Here is a 23,394-nt window from a genome sequence, read left to right as displayed (position 1 = left end):
GGGCTCTAGTTGTCCTGGTCTCCGCTGTCTTTCAGGGATGTAGAGGTCCTTTCTAGGTGCTGATCCACCATCTGGTCTGGATACGTACTGGATCCGGGTGACTGCAGTGACCCTCTGATCTGGACACAGACTGGATCTGGTGGCCACGGTGACCTCGGAACAAGAGAGAAACAGACAAATATTAGCGTAGATGCCATTCTTCTAATGATGTAGCAAGTACATAGGGTGTTATGGGAAGTGTATCCGGTTCCGGTTTACCTAATTAATGCAGCCTAAAAATCCTTTAACGGATTTGGATAATAAAAGCATATTCGTTTGTTATGTGTATGCCAGGTTAAAGAGATGGGTCTTTAATCTAGATTTAAACTGCAAGAGTGTGTCTGCCTCCCGAACAATGTTAGGTAGGTTATTCCAGAGTTTGGGCGCCAAATAGGAAAAGGATCTGCCGCCTGCAGTTGATTTTGATATTCTAGGTATTATCAAATTGCCTGAGTTTTGAGAACGTAGCGGACGTAGAGGGTTATAATTTAAAAGGAGCTCATTCAAATACTGAGGAGCTAAACCATTCAGGGCTTTATAAGTAAAAAATATTTTAAAATCTATGCGATGCTTGATAGGGAGCCAGTGCAGTGTTGACAGGACCGGGCTAATATGGTCATACTTCCTGGTTCTAGTAAGAACTCTTGCTGCTGCATTTTGGACTAGCTGTAGTTTGTTTACTAAGCGTGCAGAACAATCACCCAATAAAGCATTACAATAATCTAACCTTGAGGTCATAAATGCGTGGATTAACATTTCTGCATTTGACATTGAGAGCATAGGCCGTAATTTAGATATATTTTTGAGATGGAAAAATGCAGTTTTACAAATGCTAGAAACGTGGCTTTCTAAGGAAAGATTGCGGATGATATACAGATGATCAGTATAAAACACATAACATAAAAAAACAACCACACACAGAAAGAAGCAGTATGTAAAAGGGAGATTAGGGCACTTCCAAGGGCTTGGCGAGAGGGGAAGGGGGGCCTGAACGTGATTTCTACCGAGGGGACAAACATTGGGTTCATAGCTGTGCCCTTGGTAATAGAACACAATCCTTAGAAGCCCCTGTATTAGCAAAATATTAATCTAACAGCTGAACATTTTACCTTACTCTCAGTGTCACCACTACGAAATGCTCTCTTTTTGTCACCTTTTAACTCATACCTTAGGAAAAAATCTGATAGCTTTAGTCACAGTTTCATTCTTTTAACTGACGGTGGAGCCGACAGTACCAAACCCTCCATCAAGGATAACATCTCGGAGGCACCAAAAAGCTTTCTTCTGAACCATATCCTAGCCAATCCACAAGATATTGCCCATGGCCATGACCACCACGACACCAGAAGTCCAGAATCTCTTTCACAGTGTAGGCAGTTCTGTCGTCCACAATCACTGGCTGGGAGGGTTTGTCAATGGGACCAGGCTCTGTGGAGGAATCAGAAACTGGAGGGTGGTAAAGTTTAAGACATGGAACGACATGAATGCAGTAGTGAGCTCATTGGTATGAAACTGGATTCCCTTGACAGATGATGGTGAAGGAAACATTGAACCTGGGGCTCAGCTTTCTGCAGGGCAGGTACAGCTTGATGTCCCTGGTTGAGAGCCACATATTCTGGCTGGAAAAACTTGGAAGGCTGTATCAGATATACTTTTACAATTTTTAAGAAATTAACGACAGTAACAGGACACATATTCTTCAGCACACTGCACAGCAGTTTTACACTGAAGGTACAGTTTTACAATTTAAATTGCATTATATTGTTTTGCACTTACTTAGCATAGTTGTATGACAATAGTAAACATTTAATTTTTCAGTTTAAATCAGTTCATTTTTGGTTTAGCACATTACATTTCTAAGAGATCTAATAATTTAAGGGTATTGTAATTAGGTAATGTGTCCCATCTGTTTGTCTGTGTCCCCTCACAGAACTTCAAGTGTACTGATCTTGCTCAATTATTAGGCAAGGAAGATGATCAGATTTTGGTCTTGACTTTCTTGAACATTGCAAGACTGAGGTGCAGGTCCGAAGTCATCTTGCTGCTCTTGTTTTTAATTTAATTTACATGGATGCTTAATTAACAATAAGTTATGGAAGAAAAAAATAGTTTTATTGAGACTGATCATCCTATCTGGTCATTAACAACAACAGTAATACCAGCAATGGAACTTTAAATCAGACTGGGTTCAATGGTCAGATTGAATAAATCAAGGTCAACAACAGGCAATGGTCAATCAACAGTGGCAGGAATATCAGAGGCAAGACAGGAACAGAAACTATACTGGGCAGAAGTCAGGGCAACAAGCAAACAATCAGCTATATAGAAGGCAAGTTCACAAGGGCAAGCGGCAGAGAATTAGAGTAGTCAAACTTTCCAGGGTCATACACAGGAATAAACTCAGAATGGCAGGGAAAGCACTCTCCCATTTTGAATTGTTATTCTCCAATGAAAGATTAGATTTTAGTATTTTATTTAAAATAAAATATTTAAAGGATTGATTATAAAGATTTAATAATACAAATAATTTTCACAGCCTTCTTTGATCATATTTACCAAGAGTATGAATAATTTTGAGCACAATTGTATGTTTGACTATATCTTAGGGATGCAAAAGGCACTGAATTTCTTGGAATGTCCCGTATGCTTTCATTCAGCTGAGCAGGGAGACCCTGGTGGTGCTGCTGGACCTGGATGGGCTGCCACAATAGAAAGCCTGGTATGGCCTCTGCCAGTGGCCTCTCCTGGGATGGTCTCCAGAGTTTTCCAGAGAAAAAAAAAATACATACCCACACACCAACCCATTATACTGTGCTTAAAGTGCATACTCTTCAATGGCATGTATAAAAGTGTGAATATTAAAGTGTAAATTAAACTATAAGCATGGATGACAGATCTCTATCAGGTTCTATAACTTATTTAGCTTTAATGATTTGTCTACATTTGATTTAGCATTTAGTGTTTGATAACTTTATAAAATTTCTGTATATTTACTATTTGCTGAATTGCAAAGGTAAATATTTTATTATAATAGGTTTATGTGAAGATTGATTTTAGTTCATTAAAATTATATATATATATATATATATATATATATATATATATATATATATATATATATTATGTTTATGTGAAGATTGATTTTAGTTCATTTAAATTTTATATATATATATATATATATATATATATATATATATATATATATATATATTAGTCAGAGTTAAGTCAGGGCAGCAAAATAAAATCCTCAGATAATTTACCATCCTCAGAAACTTCTGTCACAGCAGCAGCCACAGCTACTGCTACTAGAGCCTTCTTGAACACACTGGAACAAGAATATAAAGGTTTTAACAGGATTACATTGCACAGTTGTTGTAACAGGCACAGGCCTGTTGCCACGTTTTCTCAGACTGAGTGTAATATTACTACACACCACCAGAGGCGCCAGGAGACTATGGTATACTGTATATGTATGGTATATACCCAGGTGTATAGTAGAGCAAGACAGATTAGTAATTCAGCATTAAGGATGCAAGATGCCGTTAAAACCCAAAGAATATAATATCAAGTAATGAATATTCTAATATCAAGAATAATTCCATCAATGGACTATATCAGATAAGGCTTTTATGTTGATTTCAACTCATGCACTGTTGTTACAACAATTTATTTATTTATTTTTTACCCTTAGGTTTCCCAGTCCCTGAAGTCTATTTGTTCAGTCTGTTTCTTTCTAACATGCTCATTGTTTGTTTGTTGTTTTGTTTATATAAATTTGCAAAAAACACATTTTTATTGGCTGACAGTTTTGTGTGAAATATGCCTGGTTTAGATTATATCTATGTAGCAGTCTTTAAAAATCAGGCCTATAGCAGTCTTACACTTAAAGTGGTTAAGGTTGTTATAGAGTGGCACCCGAACAGAGACCATCAAACGTATTTTAGTGTTTCAGTGTTTATTTCACTCAGTATGGCAGACCAAAATGCTCTGGAGGGGGATGGGTCAACACCCAGACTGGATTTTTCATCTGAGCCATTCACCACACAGATAGATCCTCTCAAGGATCTGATCAACACTTTCAGCGACCTGTACATTGATTCTGAGGAAAAGGAAGAAAAGCTTGGAGACAATATTCCTGATGAAGACAACAATCCGAATGACTTAAGTCTACCACCGCCACCACCTCCAGAAACAGATGAAGTACCAGGTCACACCCATTTCCCTTTAGTTAAATTAAATTAAAATGTATATTTAAATTATGCATTTAGCAGACTCTTTTATCCAAAGTGACTTACAGTGCATTCAGGCTATCAATTTTTACCTATCATGTGTTCCCGGGGAATCGAACCCCCAACCTTGCGCTTGATAGCACAATGCTCTACCAATTGAGCTAGAGGAACACTTAGTGACAGCATTATTAGAATGACTGACAGACAGAATTACTTCACTGGAAGGCCATGTAGAAGAATGCGTCCAGGGGGTGAGTGATTGTTTTTCTTATGCTGAGTTTGAGTCTAAGTGCAAGGCCAATGGAGAAAGAACAAATTACTGTATGGCAAGGGAATGTGACAGAACTAAGAAACAGTTGGAGATCACCATTCAAGATCTAGGCCAGTCTATCATTGATTGCTTGAAATGATGTGACTTTCAAATTGATCAGAAACTCGATCTCTTGTTCTATCCATGTCTACTCCAGTTCACCATAATTCAAATCCTTCAAACCCTTTTCCAATAAAGATCCTTATGTTTGAGGTGGAAGAGTGAAATGCCAGAGAAGGAAGTTGTCCAAGCTATTCTACAAAATTGCAACTCACGTCTTGCAAGTTTGCTAAGAGGAAATGTTAAAGAGGTCAGAGAGTTGGTTAGAATAAGAACATAGATAGAAAGGGATTTTGATGAGTCCAAGAGATACTGGAATCAGGTCAATGTTGAAGATCAAATGAACAAACCTCAATCTTCTCAAGATTTCCAATGCAAACCTCCACACGTTAATACCAGAGTAGTCCAATCCAGTAATAACTCAGTGCATACAAGACTTCAAAGCTATGGTTGATACTGGCAGCACTTTGTCTCTTATTCAAAAATCCTTCTGGAAACAGCTATGCAAAGGGGACCGATCATCCTAGGTATGGATTTTCTGCTCGCTTCTGGCATAAAAGATTTTCAAAAAACACAGTATAGTTTACCTTCAAAAGAAGAAGCTACTGAAGAGAACACATACCTATTTCTAATCAACAAATGCCATTCAACAGTGAACTTTTATCTTGTTTCCTTTAAGAGCAGCAAGAGCAAAAATTCTGGTTGAGGAAATATTCACCAGACAGAGTACCCCAGATTATCTAGTCTGACCACAGACAATTCACCTCACACCTCATCAACCAAGTTTGCAAGCAGTGGGGTGTTATACAAATATTGACAATGGCCTATCATCCCCAAACAAACCTGACTGAGCATGTAAGCCGGAACAAAAATAATGATAGCTTCCTATGCATGGGACCAGCATTGCCATTGGGATAGATAGTTGTCTGAGTTTCGATTCGATATTGACACAGCATGGCATGAGAGTACAAGATACACACCTGCAAAAGTGCCACTGGGGTGCAAGTTGAAAGGACAATTGGAGAGAGCCTTGCATAGACCACCTGACCCCTATAACCTTGCCTATCCAATCCTTGAGCGACAACAAAACCTCATCAGCCTAGTAAATGAAAACATTGAACAAGCCAATGTCAAGCAGAAATCCTATTAAAACCAACACTGCAAACAGACTCATTACCAGGTGGGGGATGTAGTTTGGGTGCAGACTCGTCCTTTGTCCAGAGCAGATGAGGGGTATATGACAAAACTTAAGTGGAAAGGGCCTGCGGAAGTTGTTAAATGTCTCGGACCTATTAATTGTTCTGCTGCTTTTCTCAATGAACTTCATAATGTTAAAACTTACCATGTACAAAATTTAAAGGGGTCATATGATGCGATTTAAATTTTTCCTTTCTCTTTGGAGTGTTACAAGCTCTTGATGCATAATGAGGATCTGTAAAGTTGCAAAGACTAAAGTCTCAAATCCAAAGAGATATTCTTTATCAAATTGAGACTCTGCCATGCCCCCACGTCTACGTCACTTTGTGTAAATTTTTGTGTAATGACGCCCAAATGTTCTTGCAAAGAAAGAAGGCATGGTTTCAATAACCACAGTTAGTGTTGTAGCAGCCATGTCAGGGAGAGGCTGTGTGTATAGGCGAAAGCAAAAGCACTTTATTTGGCCTTCCAAAAGTAGATGCATTAAGGAATCTTTAAGATTACTTACAACAGAACAGCAACACATTTTATGGATGACCGTTTCGTGAACCCACGAGAGAAGGTAATTCTGACTTTGCAACGATAAAACATATGTTTTGTTATTAGTTTTAGTATGTGCTATTGACTGTTCAGATGTGGAGTTTTGCGCATCGTGTCTGTGTGTACGCATGTATGTGTGTGTGTGTGAGTGAGAGACAGAGTCACACAGTGGAGTCAGCTGTCTTAACCGTCCGAGGCTGATGTACTGCAAACACATATGAGCTTAATCACTGTGTCTGTCATATGACTTTGTTCCCCTTTTTGGCCTTGAACGGATGGGTAAATCTAAGGACATTATTAACTGTCTTTACATTTATTTAGAAAGATGAAGCTCGCGATTATGGTAAGGGGAGTTATGTTTCCAATGAGTGCTTGCGGTGTTCGGCCAATCACAATGCACTGGGTCAGTTGGCCAATCAGAGCAGACTGCACTTGTCGGAAGGAGGGACTTTGTAGAAAACAACGCGTTTGAGAGAGGCGGGGCATAGAGGACCTACAATAATGTACAGTATTTGAAAAATAATGTGTGACAACATATTCTATTACACCAAATACACAAAATAATGATCTTTAAAAAAAAGCATCATAGGACCCCTTTAAAGACTTGTCATGGTTATAACAAGCCTCCATCTGAAGGGCTGTAATAGCCATATTTTCTCTGAGTGTAATATTACTACACACACCAGAGGTGCCAGGAGACTGTATTTTATATACCCAGGTGTGTTGTAGAGGAAGAAAGATTTATGGGGCATGGCGTATGGCTTCTGTGTTTGCACAAACCACATTGAGTATTGATTGGGAAAATTTAGGTTTTAAGCTCAATCAAAGTAAGGAGTATTTTCTTTTCTTTTCTTCCCTTCATTTATTTTATGTATTTTTTGGTGTGGTTTTTATATGGGTTTGTAATCAATGTATAATATCAATTGTGCTGGAACAATGTTTTCATATTTTCAACAAAATATTTCATATTTAGTTTAATTTGATAAAAGATTTAATTGTTTGATGTCTGTAATTCTTTAATGTCATTCATGGCTTTAATATTCCTATTCACTTTATTTATGGTTTAGAGCTCCACCTAGTGGCAAGTTTGACGTTGCTTTAATTCTGTAATTTTCCGGAATCAGTAGCTAGTGAGTGCTCCATGCAGCAGCTAAAGATGGCTCTCTTTAATCGCCATATATATCGGTAATCTTTAACCTTGTAACAGCATCGCTTGTAAGTATTTATAGTTTTACATTGATGTTCATAATACTTGCATATAAATGTGAACTGTTACATGTAAAGATAGTATTAATAATTTTCTATCAGGCTATTGCATTAGCCACATTGTGCTTTAGCTTCGTATCACAGAATACTATATTAATGTGGATGTTGGTATTGCTGTGATTATTGTTAATTCCAGGACGTTATTATTGAAATATGTTTATTTGTTTATTTGTAGTTTCACTCCGTACCCAAGAACATTAAACCTGTGGGCAAACGAACTTCTTGTCTTCAGAGTCGTGTGAGGGAAGGGAGTTTATCTGACTGTCAAACGTTTAAACCATGTTGAGGACAGTACAGTGAAAAAGCGGCTGCAAGAAAAGTTACAGCAGTAGTTTGTGAAGATTCAAGTAGATTGAACGAGTATTGTGTGCGCAATGGAGTCCACATCCTCACTCAAAACCAGATCCCATGTGTCATGTTCACGATCGGGAAGCTCCTCTACAAATGCTGCAGCTGCAATGGCCAGAGCAAAAGCTGAAGCAGCCAAGGCACGTTTAATGTATGCAGATGAGGAAGAAAGAATAAAGGTAGAGAAAGCCAAATTGGAGGCAAAAATGGATAAAATGGTGTTAGAGCGAGAAACAGCTGCAGCCGTAGCCGAAGCAGAGGCTCTAGAAGCAGCTGTTGACACCAGCGTCCATAGTAGACATGATCCTCCACTGGAAACAGCTCCTGTTGATGTTATGCAGCGGACATGTGAGTACGTTGAACAGATGAATCTACATGCAGTCACAGAATCAGCATTAAAAGCAGAGCCACTCTCTCCAGATGAGACAATACAGCCCCACACAGAGTTATCGTTAAGAAATTCTGTTTCTGCTACACGTTTAAAGGCAGAGAGTTGCTCAGACGATGCTGAACTTGATCACATGCAATCAAGAAAAGATTCTGCTCAACCATCACGATTCACTAAAGGCACATATCATCCTTCTGGTAACACAGCAGAAAATAACCAGCGCAGAAAATACACACGTTTTGCTCAAAGTAGCACACCTCAATCTTTCCAACAAGACAAGACAGACATTTCAGATTTTGTCAGATATTTTGCTCGCCGTGAACTTGTTAACACAGGTTTAATACAGTTCAATGATCAACCAGAAAGTTTCAGAGCCTGGCAGCGGTCCTTTCAAAATGCCGTAAGTGGTTTGAACTTGACACCTAGTGAAGAAATGGACTTGTTAGTCAAATGGTTGGGAAAAGAATCAGCTGAACACGCTAAACGCATGAGGTCAGTACACATTAATCAGCCAATGGAGGGTCTTGACAGAATATGGACTAGACTGGAAGAGTGTTATGGTGCTCCAGAGGTAATCGAAAGAGCACTTTTCAAGCGTGTTGAAAATTTTCCGAGAATTTCAAGCAGAGATTACTCAAAGCTTCACGAATTGAGCGATCTTCTTATGGAAATAGAGTCAGCTAAAGCTGATGGATACCTTCCAGGCCTGTCATACCTGGACACAGCTAGGGGCCTCAATCCCATAGTTCAGAAGTTGCCATTTAATCTACAAGAAAGTGGCTGTCACATGGATCTGGTTACAAAGAGAGGTATGGTGTTTCATTTCCTCCCTTTGAGGTCTTGGTTGACTTCATAAGTCAGCAAGCTAGAATAAGGAATGACCCTGGGTTCAATCTTACTACTCAAACGGATTCACTTCATAAAGCAGACAAAGCTAGCTGGAAGCCAAGCAAATCAAGAGAAGTCTCAGTTAACAAGATAAATGTGTCTTCCCCTGTTCATTCCCCATTCACAAAAGACCTCACTTACTAAGAAAATGTCGTTCCTTCCGTGAGAAACCTTTGGAGGAACGTTTTGCATTTTTGAAAGAAAAGAGAATCTGTTTCAAGTGTTGCTTAGCCACAACACAGACAGCTAAGAACTGCAAATTTGTAACCAAATGTTCTGAGTGTGGAAGTGAGAGACACATTTCTGCACTACACCCAGGCCAAGCTCCAAAAGCTCAAGAAGCAGCCTCCTCATCCCAGCATGGCGGGGAGGAAGTTTCCACGCCACCGACAGAAGTGGAAGCGCATTGCACTGAAGTTTGCAGAGGTGACCTTATTAATAAGTCATGTTCAAAGATCAGCTTGGTGAAAGTCTATCCCAAAGGCAAGCCTGAGAAAGCACTGAAAGTCTATGTGATCCTTGATGAACAGAGTAATAGATCATTAGCTCGTTCTGTATTCTTTGATGCCTTCAAAGAAGATGGCCCAGCTTCTCCGTATACCCTTAGAACTTGTTCTGGAGTGACAGAGACCGTCGGCCGTAAAGCATCTGGCTACCAAATCGAGTCTGTAGATGGAAATGTAATCCTCACCCTACCAAGTTTGCTAGAGTGCAACAACATTCCGGACAATAGGGCAGAGATTCCCACACCCAGTGCTGCTCTCTATCACTCTCACTTGAAGCCTATAGCTCCATTCATACCAGAGTTAGAACAAGATGTTCCTATCATGATTCTTCTGGGTCGTGACATTATCAGAGTCCATAAGGTTCGCAGACAGGTAAATGGTCCTCATGATGCTCCTTATGCACAGAAGCTTGACCTGGGATGGGTGATAGTTGGCAATGTTTGTCTGAACGGCATTCACAAGTCTACCACTGTGAGTACATTCTTCACTAACACAAAAGAACAACGCCCATCCATCTTTGATCCATGTCCAAATGTTTTTCATGTGAAAGAGAGAAACAGTAGTGATTGGAGAAATTACAATGGGATGTGTTCTGTAGAGCAACTTGTTTACAATCACAAGGGTGATCAGTTTGGTCAAGAAGTGTTTAAGGTAACCTGTGATGACAACAAAGTGGCCCCATCTATCAATGACCTGTCATTCCTTCACATTATGGAGCAAGAGCTGGGAAAAGACGAAAGAAGCAGCTGGGTAGCGCCATTGCCTTTCAAAGCTCCAAGGTGCAGACTCCTTAACAACAGATGTCAAGCCATGAAAAGGTTGTCAGCCCTGAGACGTAATCTAGAGAGAAATCCAGAGATGAAACAGCACTTCTTTACCTTTATGAGCAAAGTTTTTAGTAACAACCATGCTGAAGAAGCTCCCCCTCTCATGGAAGGAGAAGAGTGCTGGTATTTGCCTCTCTTTGGGGTATATCACCCTAAAAAACCTGGGAAAATAAGAGTCGTCTTTGATTCCAGTGCCCATCATGAGGATGTCGCGCTGAATGATGTTCTTTTATCTGGACCAGACCTGAACCATACCCTTCTTGGGATGCTAATGCGATTTCGCAAGGAAGCTGTGGCCATAACAGCGGACATTGAACAAATGTTCTACTGTTTCTTAGTGAGAGAGGAAGACCGCAATTCCCTAAGGTTCCTGTGGTTCCGAAATAATGACCCATCTGAAAACATCATCGAGTACCGCATGCGGGTCCATGTTTTTGGCAACAGTCCATCTCCGGCAGTAGCCATCTATTGTCTCCGGCAGTCGGTCAAAGATGGCGATCCTGAGGTGAAGAACTTTGTGAACCGTGACTTCTATGTTGACGATGGTCTGAAGTCTCTTCCTACAGTTAAGGCGGCAGTGGACCTGCTCAAAAACACACAGAGCACTCTTGCTGGTTCCAACTTACGGCTTCACAAGATCGCTTCAAACAACAAAGAGGTTTTAAAGGCCTTCCCACCTGAGGATCATGCCAGTGATCTCAAAGACTTGGATCTTGGATCTGACATGCTTCCTACGCAGCGCAGTCTGGGACTGAGTTGGAGTCTGAAGTCTGACACCTTTACTTTCGAGATAGCTACTGAAGCAAAACCCTTTACTCGTCGAGGTGTCTTATCCACCATTAATAGCATCTTTGACCCCCTTGGCTTTGTTGCTCCAGTTACAATTAAGGGAAAATCAATCATGAGAGAACTTAATAACCAGAATCATGACTGGGACTCCCCTCTTCCCAAAGAAATGGAGGAAACATGGGACATGTGGCGACTTTCACTTAAGGAATTAAGTAAACTCCACATTCCAAGATGCTACACAAACATATCACCTTCTACAGCTACACGAAAGGAGTTATTTGTCTTCTGTGATGCATCAACAAAAGCAATAGCTGCAGTGGCCTACCTTAGATTGACAGATTCATGTGGAATCAACCATGTTGGCTTCATCATGGGTAAAGCAAAACTCAGCCCTGAGCAAACAGTGCCCCGTCTCGAGTTTTGTGCTGCGGTTCTGGCAGTAGAACTGGCAGAGTTCATCACTTCAGAAATTGACATACCCTTGGATGACACTACTTACTTTACGGATAGTAAAGTTGTGCTGGGCTACATATATAATGAGACGCGACGCTTCTATGTGTATGTCAGCAATCGAGTCCTCCGAATTCGCAAGTCTTCACATCCAAATCAGTGGAGGTATGTGCGCACAGATGTAAACCCAGCAGACATAGCAACAAGGTCTGTCACTGCTGCTCATCTCCAAGACACCAGTTGGCTTCAGGGACCAAAGTTTCTGATAAACAACCCTCAGATTCTACCTGAAGATAAAACGCATGAGCTTGTGAATCCTTCTTCAGATGCAGAAGTACGTCCTCAAGTCTCCACATTGAAGACCTCAATGATGGGTAAGAGTCTTGGAGCACAACGCTTTTCCAGATTTTCCACTTGGAAGTCCATCACTCAAGCTATTGCACGTCTTCTTCATATATCTTGTCAATTTCATAAAGGCTCAACAACAGAAACATCAGGTTGCAAGGGCTGGCATTACTGTACAAATACTCCAACAGTTGAAGAACTCGTATGTGCTGAAAAAATAATAATCAAAGCAGTCCAACAGGAGACATATGACCAAGAATATAAGAGCTTGGGAACCGGGGAGAAGCTCTCGAGAAAAAGCCCGCTTAAAGCCTTAGACCCGTTCATAGATGCAGACGGCCTGCTAAGAGTAGGAGGACGATTAACAGAAGCACAGATTGAGCTTGGTGTAAAAAAGCCCCTTATTATCCCTGGGAAACATCACATTGCAACACTTTTAGTCAAACATCATCATGAAAAAGTGCAACACCAGGGACGACATTACACAGAGGGTGCAGTGCGTGCTGCTGGCTATTGGATAGTTGGTGGAAAGAGACGCGTTTGCAGCGTCATTCATGAATGTGTTGCATGCCGAAGACTTAGAAGAGAACCACAGACTCAAAAAATGGCGGATCTTCCAGCAGATCGTGTATCCACTGACCCTCCATTTACGAATGTGGGACTAGATGTTTTCGGCCCATGGAGTGTGGCGGCACGACGGACCAGAGGTGGTCATGCGCAAAGCAAGAGGTGGGCAGTGATATTCACCTGCATGAGTGTGAGAGCTGTGCATATTGAGCTTATTGAGTCTTTAGATACATCTAGCTTCATTAATGCCCTACGGCGTTTTCTTGCTATTCGAGGGCCTGTGAAGCACATCCGCTCAGACAGAGGAACACATTTTGTAGGTGCTTGCAAGGAGCTTAACATTTCCTCTAATGTTGACAATTCCTCTGTTACAAAATTTCTCGTGGACCAGGGCTGTATCTGGCAGTTTAACCCGCCTCATGCGTCTCATATGGGTGGGTCCTGGGAGAGGATGATTGGACTTGCTAGAAGGATACTAGATGCAATGTTCCAACAGCTTGGACCTTCAGCACTAACACATGAAACACTCTCCACTCTAATGGCAGAAGTTGCAGCTATAATCAATGCCAGACCTCTTGTCCCAGTGTCAACTGACCCAGATGACCCATTCATACTCACACCTAATGCACTCCTAACTCAAAAGGTCACAATTGCTCCTGCCCCAGCTGGTGATTGGGTCAAAGACCTTCATAATCGTCAGTGGCGCCGGGTTCAGCACTTGGCACAGACTTTTTGGGATAAATGGAAAAAGCAGTACCTGACTCTTTTGCAACCAAAGAGAAAGTGGCACGCTAGTAAGCCTGACCTTGAACTAGGAAGCATTTTGCTCTTGAAGGATGAACAGCAAAAAAGGAATGAATGGCCTATGGGGCTTGTTACTCAAGTCTTCCCAAGCAAAGACAACAAAGTCCGTAAGGTGGAAGTCAAGGTCTTCAAAAAGGAAGGTCCAAAGGTCTTCATACGGCCTATCACTAAGACAATCCTTCTCCTCGCTCCTGAGAAACTTGATTAGGTTAATCCAAATGACTTTTGGTTAGTGGCGTGTTCCATGCCAGACGGGGAGTGTGCTGGAACAATGTTTTCATATTTTCAACAAAATATTTCATATTTAGTTTAATTTGATAAAAGATTTAATTGTTTGATGTCTGTAATTCTTTAATGTCATTCATGGCTTTAATATTCCTATTCACTTTATTTATGGTTTAGAGCTCCACCTAGTGGCAAGTTTGACGTTGCTTTAATTCTGTAATTTTCCGGAATCAGTAGCTAGTGAGTGCTCCATGCAGCAGCTAAAGATGGCTCTCTTTAATCGCCATATATATCGGTAATCTTTAACCTTGCAACAGCATCGCTTGTAAGTATTTATAGTTTTACATTGATGTTCATAATACTTGCATATAAATGTGAACTGTTACATGTAAAGATAGTATTAATAATTTTCTATCAGGCTATTGCATTAGCCACATTGTGCTTTAGCTTCGTATCACAGAATACTATATTAATGTGGATGTTGGTATTGCTGTAATTATTGTTAATTCCAGGACGTTATTATTGAAATATGTTTATTTGTTTATTTGTAGTTTCACTCCGTACCCAAGAACATTAAACCTGTGGGCAAACGAACTTCTTGTCTTCAGAGTCGTGTGAGGGAAGGGAGTTTATCTGACTGTCAAACGTTTAAACCATGTTGAGGACAGTACATCAATATATAATCTATATTTTTCTGTGTTGTATGAGATTGTTTGCTTAATGGCATCACTGCTGATTTTAAGTTTATGTATTTTATTGTAAAATGGCTCTTTATTGCTACTAGCAGTTTTGGTTACCATTTATTGCTCGGAGTTCAAAAGATGATGTTCATTCATGAACTGTATCTTTACTTCAACTTGTGGCTCTCTTGAATCTCATGCACATGGATTGTAAAGATTTAACTTTTCTTTTTGGAGTTGCCTACATGTGGGATTTATTCTTCTTGGATTGGAGTTGTTCTATGTTCAAGACCATTATATCCATCTTTACTGGACGGTCTCTTGCGTCAATGGCCTATATCAGATAAGGCATTTATGTTGATTTCAACTCATGCACTTGTTGTTACAACTGGCTCTATATCAGGTGTTTTTGTTATTTTTTTTACCCTTGGGTTTCCTAGTAATTGAAGCCTATTTACAGCTCAGCCTGCCTACATTCGTTCAGTCTGTTTTCTTCTAATATGCTACATTTTTGTTTGTTTATATAAAATTGCAAAAACACATTTTTATCGGCTAACTGTTTTATGTGAATTATACCTGGTTTAGATTATATAGATTATATGTAGTTGGCTGTTCCCTTCCTTAAAAATCAGACCTATAATAGTCTTACACTTAAAGTGGTTGAGGTTGTTATATTGTGAATGTCACTTCCATTCAGTAGTTGAAATCAGGTAATTCTGATCTGAAACTTGCCATACAACCATATATGGACCTAAAAAAGAATGGAGAAACAGGAAGAGGCAACAGGGCCAACACCCGATATCCTGGAAAAAACACATACCAGAATCTGTCTTGATCAAATAAACACTTCATCTACTTTTGTTTGTTCAACAATTTTCCTTAGCCATTTGACCTGCTAAGAATTAAAAAACGACTGAAATGTTTACACATTGTAACAAACTCTGAGGTGGATCAGGCCCCCATTCTAGTCCATCATGGAGAACTGTGGTCCACACACTTTATGACCAAAGACCAACTCATTGGGACAAAAACCTAGACTGAACCACCTCACAGGCCACCAAAAATAACCAGAGCAATCCTTCCTCCCAGTCACCCATTAATTCCACACAATAAGCCCATAGCAGAGACTTCAAGGTTTGGTGGAATTGTTCCAAAGCCCTTTGACTTTGTGGGTGGTATGCATTAGAATGGTTTTGCTTAATACCAAGCAGCTGCAAGATTTCCTGAAACATATAAAAGGTAAAGTTTGATCCCTAGGAATCCCAAACACAGAAATAAATTGTCTGTTTACATAGATAGTCTATCTATCTATCTGTCCGTCCGTCTGTCTGTCTAGCCTCATGTCCTGCAAAGCAGGCTTCATCTTCAACTCTCAGCACAAACGTCTAGGTTAAACATTCAAACTAACATTGTGATATGCTTGAACTGATTTATATCTTTGGATTTTATTATAGGCAAGTCAAACAACAACAAAACCTTATATTTAATTAACAAAAAATTATCCAAACATCTTTCTAAATTTACTTCATTAAAAAAAACTAAACTAAATATGATCACTTTTTCATTACATACAAAACTGTACTATTTTAATAGCTGAAACCGAAGTATAAGCAAATCCACTCAAATCATCTGTGAGCATGGTCTTGATAAATGTATTTAAAGCCATTTAACATGTACATGAAATTTTTAGAAACACTGGACACAACTAAAGGGCACCATTGTGTAGCAGCAAGCATCAAAACAAAAAAGGAACCTCAAGGTTGATCTAAGAAAATGTGTGAAAATGTATTCCTATATTTAGCCTGGGGCCCCCAATTCACTCAATCCGCCCCTGGGTGCATCTCTACCAGACAGCCATTTTCTTAAGAAGAGCACATCCTCAACTAAACAGCCACTGCCTGCACTTAGGAATCATTTTCCTTTTTTTTCACAACTTGAATTAGGCTTCACATTCTGAATTTGAGAAACATTTTTGCTCATAGCCCGAGTAAAAGCACAAGTCACAGTGTATATCAACATCAGCCTGTACTGTTATGGAAGGACAATCTGTTACACAAGGAGGAGGTGGCACATCCCTCCAAACAAGTCCTCCCAACTAAATTATTATCTAGCAGGGCTGTGAATCTTTGGGTAGACAGCGAATAGATTTGATTCACAATTCATAGGTTTTTGATTTGATTCGAGAATGATTTTTGCAAATCCAGAATGATTTAATTCAATTAAATATTCAATTCTTAATTTCTTAAGTGAATTCACACGATTATTTAGACGCTTCCTGTAAATTCTTTAAATGCTTAGTCAGGGGGAAAATTACACAGCAGCCTTTATGGTTAGAGAACCATAGGTTAGAGAGAAAGAGACACTTTTGTCCATTGTGTCACGGAGACGAACCCCATGATTCCCTCTGCTGGCACCCTCACCTGAATACTGACACACACGCATCCATCCATTCATTTACACTGACTACACTACATTTCCCACAAGCCCCGTCCTTGGACTCTGATCACCATCACAGGTGCAATTCATCAGGACTGTGTATATAAGCTGGACTATCACAACAGTTCAACGCGAAGTCTTGATTTGCTGTGTCTGTCATTTCTGAGCGTTACTACCCGTGTTTGTTTTCCTGTTGCCGATCCTGTTTGATATCCTTTACTTACCTTTGCTGCCTACCTTCCGACCCTTGCTTGTTACTGGATTTTGATTCTCTGTTCTCCCTACGTTGCTGATATTGCTGGTACTGACCATTGCCTGTATGACTACGAGTTTCTGCAATAAAGCCTGCATATGGATCCCATGTCGAGTTCTGGGTCATTACAGAAGACTTCGCCAACACCAGATCCAGCGGCTTATGAAGGTCTTCATACCACCATGGCGGCCCAAGCCAGTCAGATCGCTGCTAACCAGTTTCAGCTGAATCGACTGACGTCTATCACTGAGGAACTCGTCAAAGCCGTTCAGAGTCTCCATACAGCTCCCGCGGCCACACCAACGCCGGAGGCGTCCGCCACTGCCCACGCTGCAGGGACGCCGTCCCAGGTTAATCCCCGTCTCGCTTTCCCTGAGAAATTCAACGGAGACGCCAGCAAGTGTAAGGGATTTCTTTTACAATGCTCATTGTTTGTTGAACAGCAACCCACGCTGTATACTACTGATACTGGGAAGATCGCCTTTGTTTGTTCACTGCTGACTGAGAAAGCACTGGAATGGATTACTGCTGTATGGGGCTCCGATGGATCTGCATTCTCTTCCTTTCATGACTTCCTACATCAGTTCAGGGCAGTATTCGATCATCCTAAGGAGGGAAAGGGAGCTGGAGATTGCTTATTGGAATTATCGCAAGGCAGAATGATGGCGGCTGATTATGCTCTACGATTTCGCACACTGGCGGCACAAACCAACTGGGTGAACGGCACGTTAAAGGTACTCTTCCGCAAGGGTCTGAATTATGATCTTCAAGCTGAGCTAGCATGCAGAGACGAGGGCAGAGATCTTAATAGCTTCATTGAGCTTACCATTTCCATTGACAATCTGCAACGTGCCCGACGATCCAGTTCTCGTAACACTGACCGCCCAGTTTTCACGCCGTCTTATGAATCTACTGAGCCCATGCAGATTAACACTTACCATCTGTCTGTTGAGGAGAGAGATCGACGCATCTCTAATAGACTATGCATGTACTGTGGCTTGCCTGGCCATCAACATAACAACTGCCCTACTCATGCATCTACCTCCTCACAACGCTCGGTGAGTACTCCTCTCACCTCCATGTGTGATACCCAGTGTGTGAACATTCCAGTAGAATAATGGATAAACGACAAACAAATTATTACCTCTGCTTTACTCGATTCTGGGACTGCTGGCAATTTCATTTCTGAGGAGTTTGCTAAGAGATACGACATTCGACTGATTTCATGCTCTACGTCTCTCTCAGTAGAGACAATAGATGGTCGGCCATTGGGTTCTGGATCCATCACCCACCTCACTCGCAAAATCTTGATGGCGGCTGGTTTACTTCACAAGGAGAGGATTCAATTCTATGTTCTCCCCACATCTCACACTCCCGTGATTCTGGGATTACCCTGGTTATGTCTGCATAATCCACAGATTTCCTGGAGAGAGGGCCAAATCGTAAAATGGAGCAGTCATTGTCAACAGAACTGTCTTTCTCTGGTCAAACCCATTCCTGTCTGTTCCGTGTCACTCTCTCCAGCACGAGAGTCCATTCTCGACCTTCCAGAGGAATATGCTGATCTTATGATGGCTTTCAGTAAGGCTTTCAGTAATGGCTTTCAATGCAAATATGACAAATGTACAATCGATCTTCTGCCAGGGCATTCTCCTCCAAAGGGTCGCATCTTCCCCTTGTCTCAACCGGAGTCCGAAGCCATGAAGGATTACATCAATGAAGAACTCCAGAAAGGTTTCATTAGACCGTCCACATCCCCTGCTTCATCCGGGTTCTTCTTCGTGAAGAAGAAGGATGGTGGTCTCCGTCCTTGCATTGATTATCGTGGACTAAACGAAATGACTGTTAAATTCAGATACCCACTTCCGTTGGTTCCTTCAGCCCTTGAACAGCTTCGCACTGCCCAATACTACACCAAGCTGGATCTGAGGTGTGCTTACAATCTCATTCGCATTAGAGAGGGAGATGAATGGAAGACAGCCTTCTCCACAACCACTGGACACTACGAATATCTTGTGATGCCGTTCGGACTGGTCAATAGTCCATCTGTGTTTCAGTCATTCATCAACGAGGTCTTCAGGGACATGCTGAACAAATCTGTGATCGTGTATATTGACGACATCCTAATCTATTCCAACACACTCCCTGAACATGTACAACACGTCCGATCAGTTCTTCAGCGCCTCATCAAGTACCAGTTATATGCCAAGGCTGAGAAATGCGAATTCCACGCGACTTCCACCACATTCTTGGGGTACATAATCAGTCCCGGAGGGTTGGCTATGGACGAGAGTAAGGTCAACGCCGTTCTTAACTGGCCTAAACCCGCAACCCTCAAGGAATTACAGCGATTTCTAGGATTCGCGAACTTCTACAGAAGGTTCATCAGAAACTTCAGTACGGTTGTCGCCCCAATTACTTCAATGCTCAAAAAAGAAACTCACCGACTACAATGGTCCGAACCCACTCACAAGGCATTTCAAACCCTGAAGCAGTGATTCAGCAACGCGCCCATCCTCTGCCACCCTGACCCTTCATTACCTTTCGTTGTCGAGGTGGACGCATCAAACACCGGTATCGGAGCTATCCTGTCCCAACGTCCAGACCCCTCTGCTAAGCTCCATCCCTGTGCCTTCTACTCAAGGAAACTCAACTCAGCGGAATGCAATTACAGTGTCGGGGACTGGGAACTTCTTGCCATGAAAGCAGCCTTCGAGGAGTGGAGGCACTGGCTAGAGAGATCCACGCACCCGTTTACAGTACTGACAGATCATAAGAACCTGGAATACTTGCGCACCGCAAAACGCCTTAACCCTCCCCAAGCTAGATTGTCCCTGTTCTTCACCCGATTCGACTTCTCTGTAACTTATCGACCCGGATCCAAGAACACCAAAGCGGATGCTCTCTCACGTCAATTCGAGGAGGAGGACATTCCAATAGATCCAGAACCCATTCTGCCTTTTCATGTAGTAGTTGCCCCCATTCAATGGGACATCATGACTCTGCTGCAACAATACAGGGAGCAGAATGAAACCCCTGTGGCCTGCCCAGTCGACAGAATCTTCGTCCCTGAACATCTTCGTGATCAGGTCATCAGTCAAGTTCACTGCCATCCATCATCCGGTCATCCAGGTATCACAGCCACCATTAATCAGCTGGAGAATCGCTTCTGGTGGGAATCACTACACAAGGACACAACCAACTACATACAGCAGTGCAACAACTGTACCATCAACAAATCATCCAAACAATCTCCCACCGGCCTCCTTCAACCACTCCCCATTCCACAACGACCATGGTCTCACATTGCCATAGACTTCATTACAGATCTTCCCAATTCACAAGGCCACACTACCATACTTACCATCATTGATCGATACTTCAAGGCCTGCAGACTCATTCCACTAACCAAACTACCCACAGCTCTCCAGACTGCAGAACATCTTTTGGGTCTTTCAGTTATACAGCTTACCTGAAGACATCGTGTCAGACCGAGGACCTCAATTCACCTCTCAACTATGGTCAGCCTTCTTCAAAGCCCTGAATGTCAATGTCAGTCTCACCTCTGGTTATCATCCCCAGGCCAACAGACAAGTGGAGAGGCTCAACCAGGAATTGAATCGCTTCCTTAGAACCTACTGCAATCAGAATCAGGGCGATTGGGCGCGATACTTACTATGGGCAGAATATGCACAGAACTCCCTTCTCAAACCCTCAACTGGTCTGACTCCCTTTAAATGTGTACTGGGGTTCCAACCGCCAATGTTCCCATGGTCAGGGGAGCCAACGGACGTGCCAGCCGTAAACGATTGGATGACACGCAGTGAGGAGGTTTGGAATCTGGCTCATGTTCACCTTCAACACGCTTTTCGAAGGCAAAAGGAGCAAGCGGATCGCAGAAGGTGCCCAGGTCCCAACTACCAGCCGGGTCAATGGGGGTGGCTATCAACACGGGATCTTCGTCTCCGGCTTCCATGCCGCAAACTGTGTCCAAGGTACGTGGGTCCATTCTTGCTCAAGCCCGCTGCTGACACGGAGACGAACCCCGTGATGGCCAGCAGAGGGCACCCTCACCTGAATACTGACACAGACGCATCCATCCATCCATTCATTTACACTGACTACACTACATTTCCCACAAGCCCGTCCTTGGATTCTGATCACCTTTTACAGGTGCAATTCATCAGGACTGTGTATATAAGCTGGACTATCACAACAGTTCAACGCGAAGTCTTGATTTGCTGTGTCTGTCATTTCTGAGCGTTACTACCCGTGTTTGTTTTCCTGTTGCCGATCCTGTTTGATATCCTTTACGTACCTTTGCTGCCTACCTACCGACCCTTGCTTGTTACTGGATTTTGATTCTCTGTTCTCCCTACGTTGCTGATATTGCTGGTACTGACCATTGCCTGTACGACTACGAGTTTCTGCAATAAAGCCTGCATATGGATCCCATGTCGAGTTCTGGGTCATTACAGTAAGATGCTAGTTTAATAATGCTATTACATGACATGGCATATGCAGAAATGTATGTATGCCGAGATTTTAAAAAAGAGTTTTAAAAGCATTACGTATAGGCTAACATTTTGTCACACCGGGTGCATAGCCATCAGTTCAGAAGTGACAAAAATGTCAAATGCAATAAGTTTCTGTATTATTATTATTATTATTATTATTATTATTATTAATAATAAAAGGAATTATTTTCTGATTTCTTACTTTGTATTTGCTATAAGAAATCAAATACACTGCTGGACAATAGTCAATCATTTGTAATCTATAATTTTTCCTAATGGCAATTCTATGATTGTAAATAGAGAAAATATACTTTAGAGTTTCTGTACTGTAATAAATGTCAATTAGCACGTCAATTAATAATGTCAATTAAATGCATGTTATTTGTTTGTTTATTGCCTTATTGTTTCACCAGTTCATTCTGCTTCTTATTTCGCTTAGCTGCAGCGATAGATGCCTTTGTCCATATTAAGCATTTCCTGGCACGTCTTAAGTTCTTTGAGCTTGGGATCATTTCTCTTTCAGTGCGGAATGTGTCAGTGAGACCAACTGAGTGTGAACGCAATCTTGTGACAGTCACAGGCGGTAAATAGTGGTGCACATGAAGGAGAGATGTGAGGGCATGAACACTGTTCAAGGTCTCCATTAATTAGTGCTTGTAATAATTTCATGTGTATATATATATTGAAAGCATTGATTCGCTATAGAAATCGTGATTCATTCAATTCTTAGCGTTTTAACCTCTTAAGACCCGAGATAAAAGTTTAAGGATTTTTTTTTTGTTTGAACATTGTTTAGAACATTAAAAATAATGTAAAAAAAAATTAATCATAGGTTATGCTATGTCCTCGGTAGAGGACATCGGGATTCATTTTCTTAAAAATAAAATAAAATAAAAAGACATGAATGAACATGCTTAGGCAAAAACAATAGATTTTTTTAATCACCAATTTATTATTTATTTTAGTTTTCAAAACAGTTTTTGTTTTTGTTTTGTTTTTTTACCACAGTTTGTATAAATATGTTAATAATTTTTAATAGGTTTGTATAAACTATGTTATAACAGAATGATTCAATATACCTTTTCTTTCATCAAAATGTGTGTAAAATGGTCATAAACAGGTTTTCTCATTATATAAAATGTATCTATAAATTAAATGTAATTATCATATTAATGTGTTTTTGGGGCAACATGTAATGAAAAAAAGTAGTGTAATAATGGGAGTAATAATTGACAAGATTTTCATAATAATATATAATTTCATAAAATATTGAAATATAATTTCTTTCCCTATTAATTTATGTCACCCAAAATGCGTGATAAACATGCTTTTAGTCCAGGTGTCCTCATATGAGGACATGTATGAAATCAGCATCCTGTTTTGTAACAGAAAGTCATATTTTGAATTGAAAACCCATAACATTTCCCTGAGATGTTGATTTATGACAGACAATTTAAAAATGAGAAAGATTTTAAATGATTATAGGAAAATATTATCATATTTCCATAAGAGTGTCACTAAATTAATTTCAGACATTTTTGATGACCAAGGAGAGGGAGTGGTCTTGGTGAAAAAACCTATCATTTAGTACCCTGAAAAGTCCTGAATGTGCTCTGTACAGGACATGAAGACTTAAAACTGTGGCATGTACAGTCTCAGAGAAATTCACAAAAATATAATGTCCTCATGAGGCTGCAGGGTCTTAAGATGATAAATCGATTACAGTCCAA

The sequence above is a fragment of the Carassius carassius genome, chromosome 3 (genome assembly GCF_963082965.1).
Source record: "Carassius carassius chromosome 3, fCarCar2.1, whole genome shotgun sequence".
Lineage (NCBI taxonomy): Eukaryota > Metazoa > Chordata > Actinopteri > Cypriniformes > Cyprinidae > Carassius > Carassius carassius.
Note: the sequence above shows the minus strand (reverse complement) of the source record.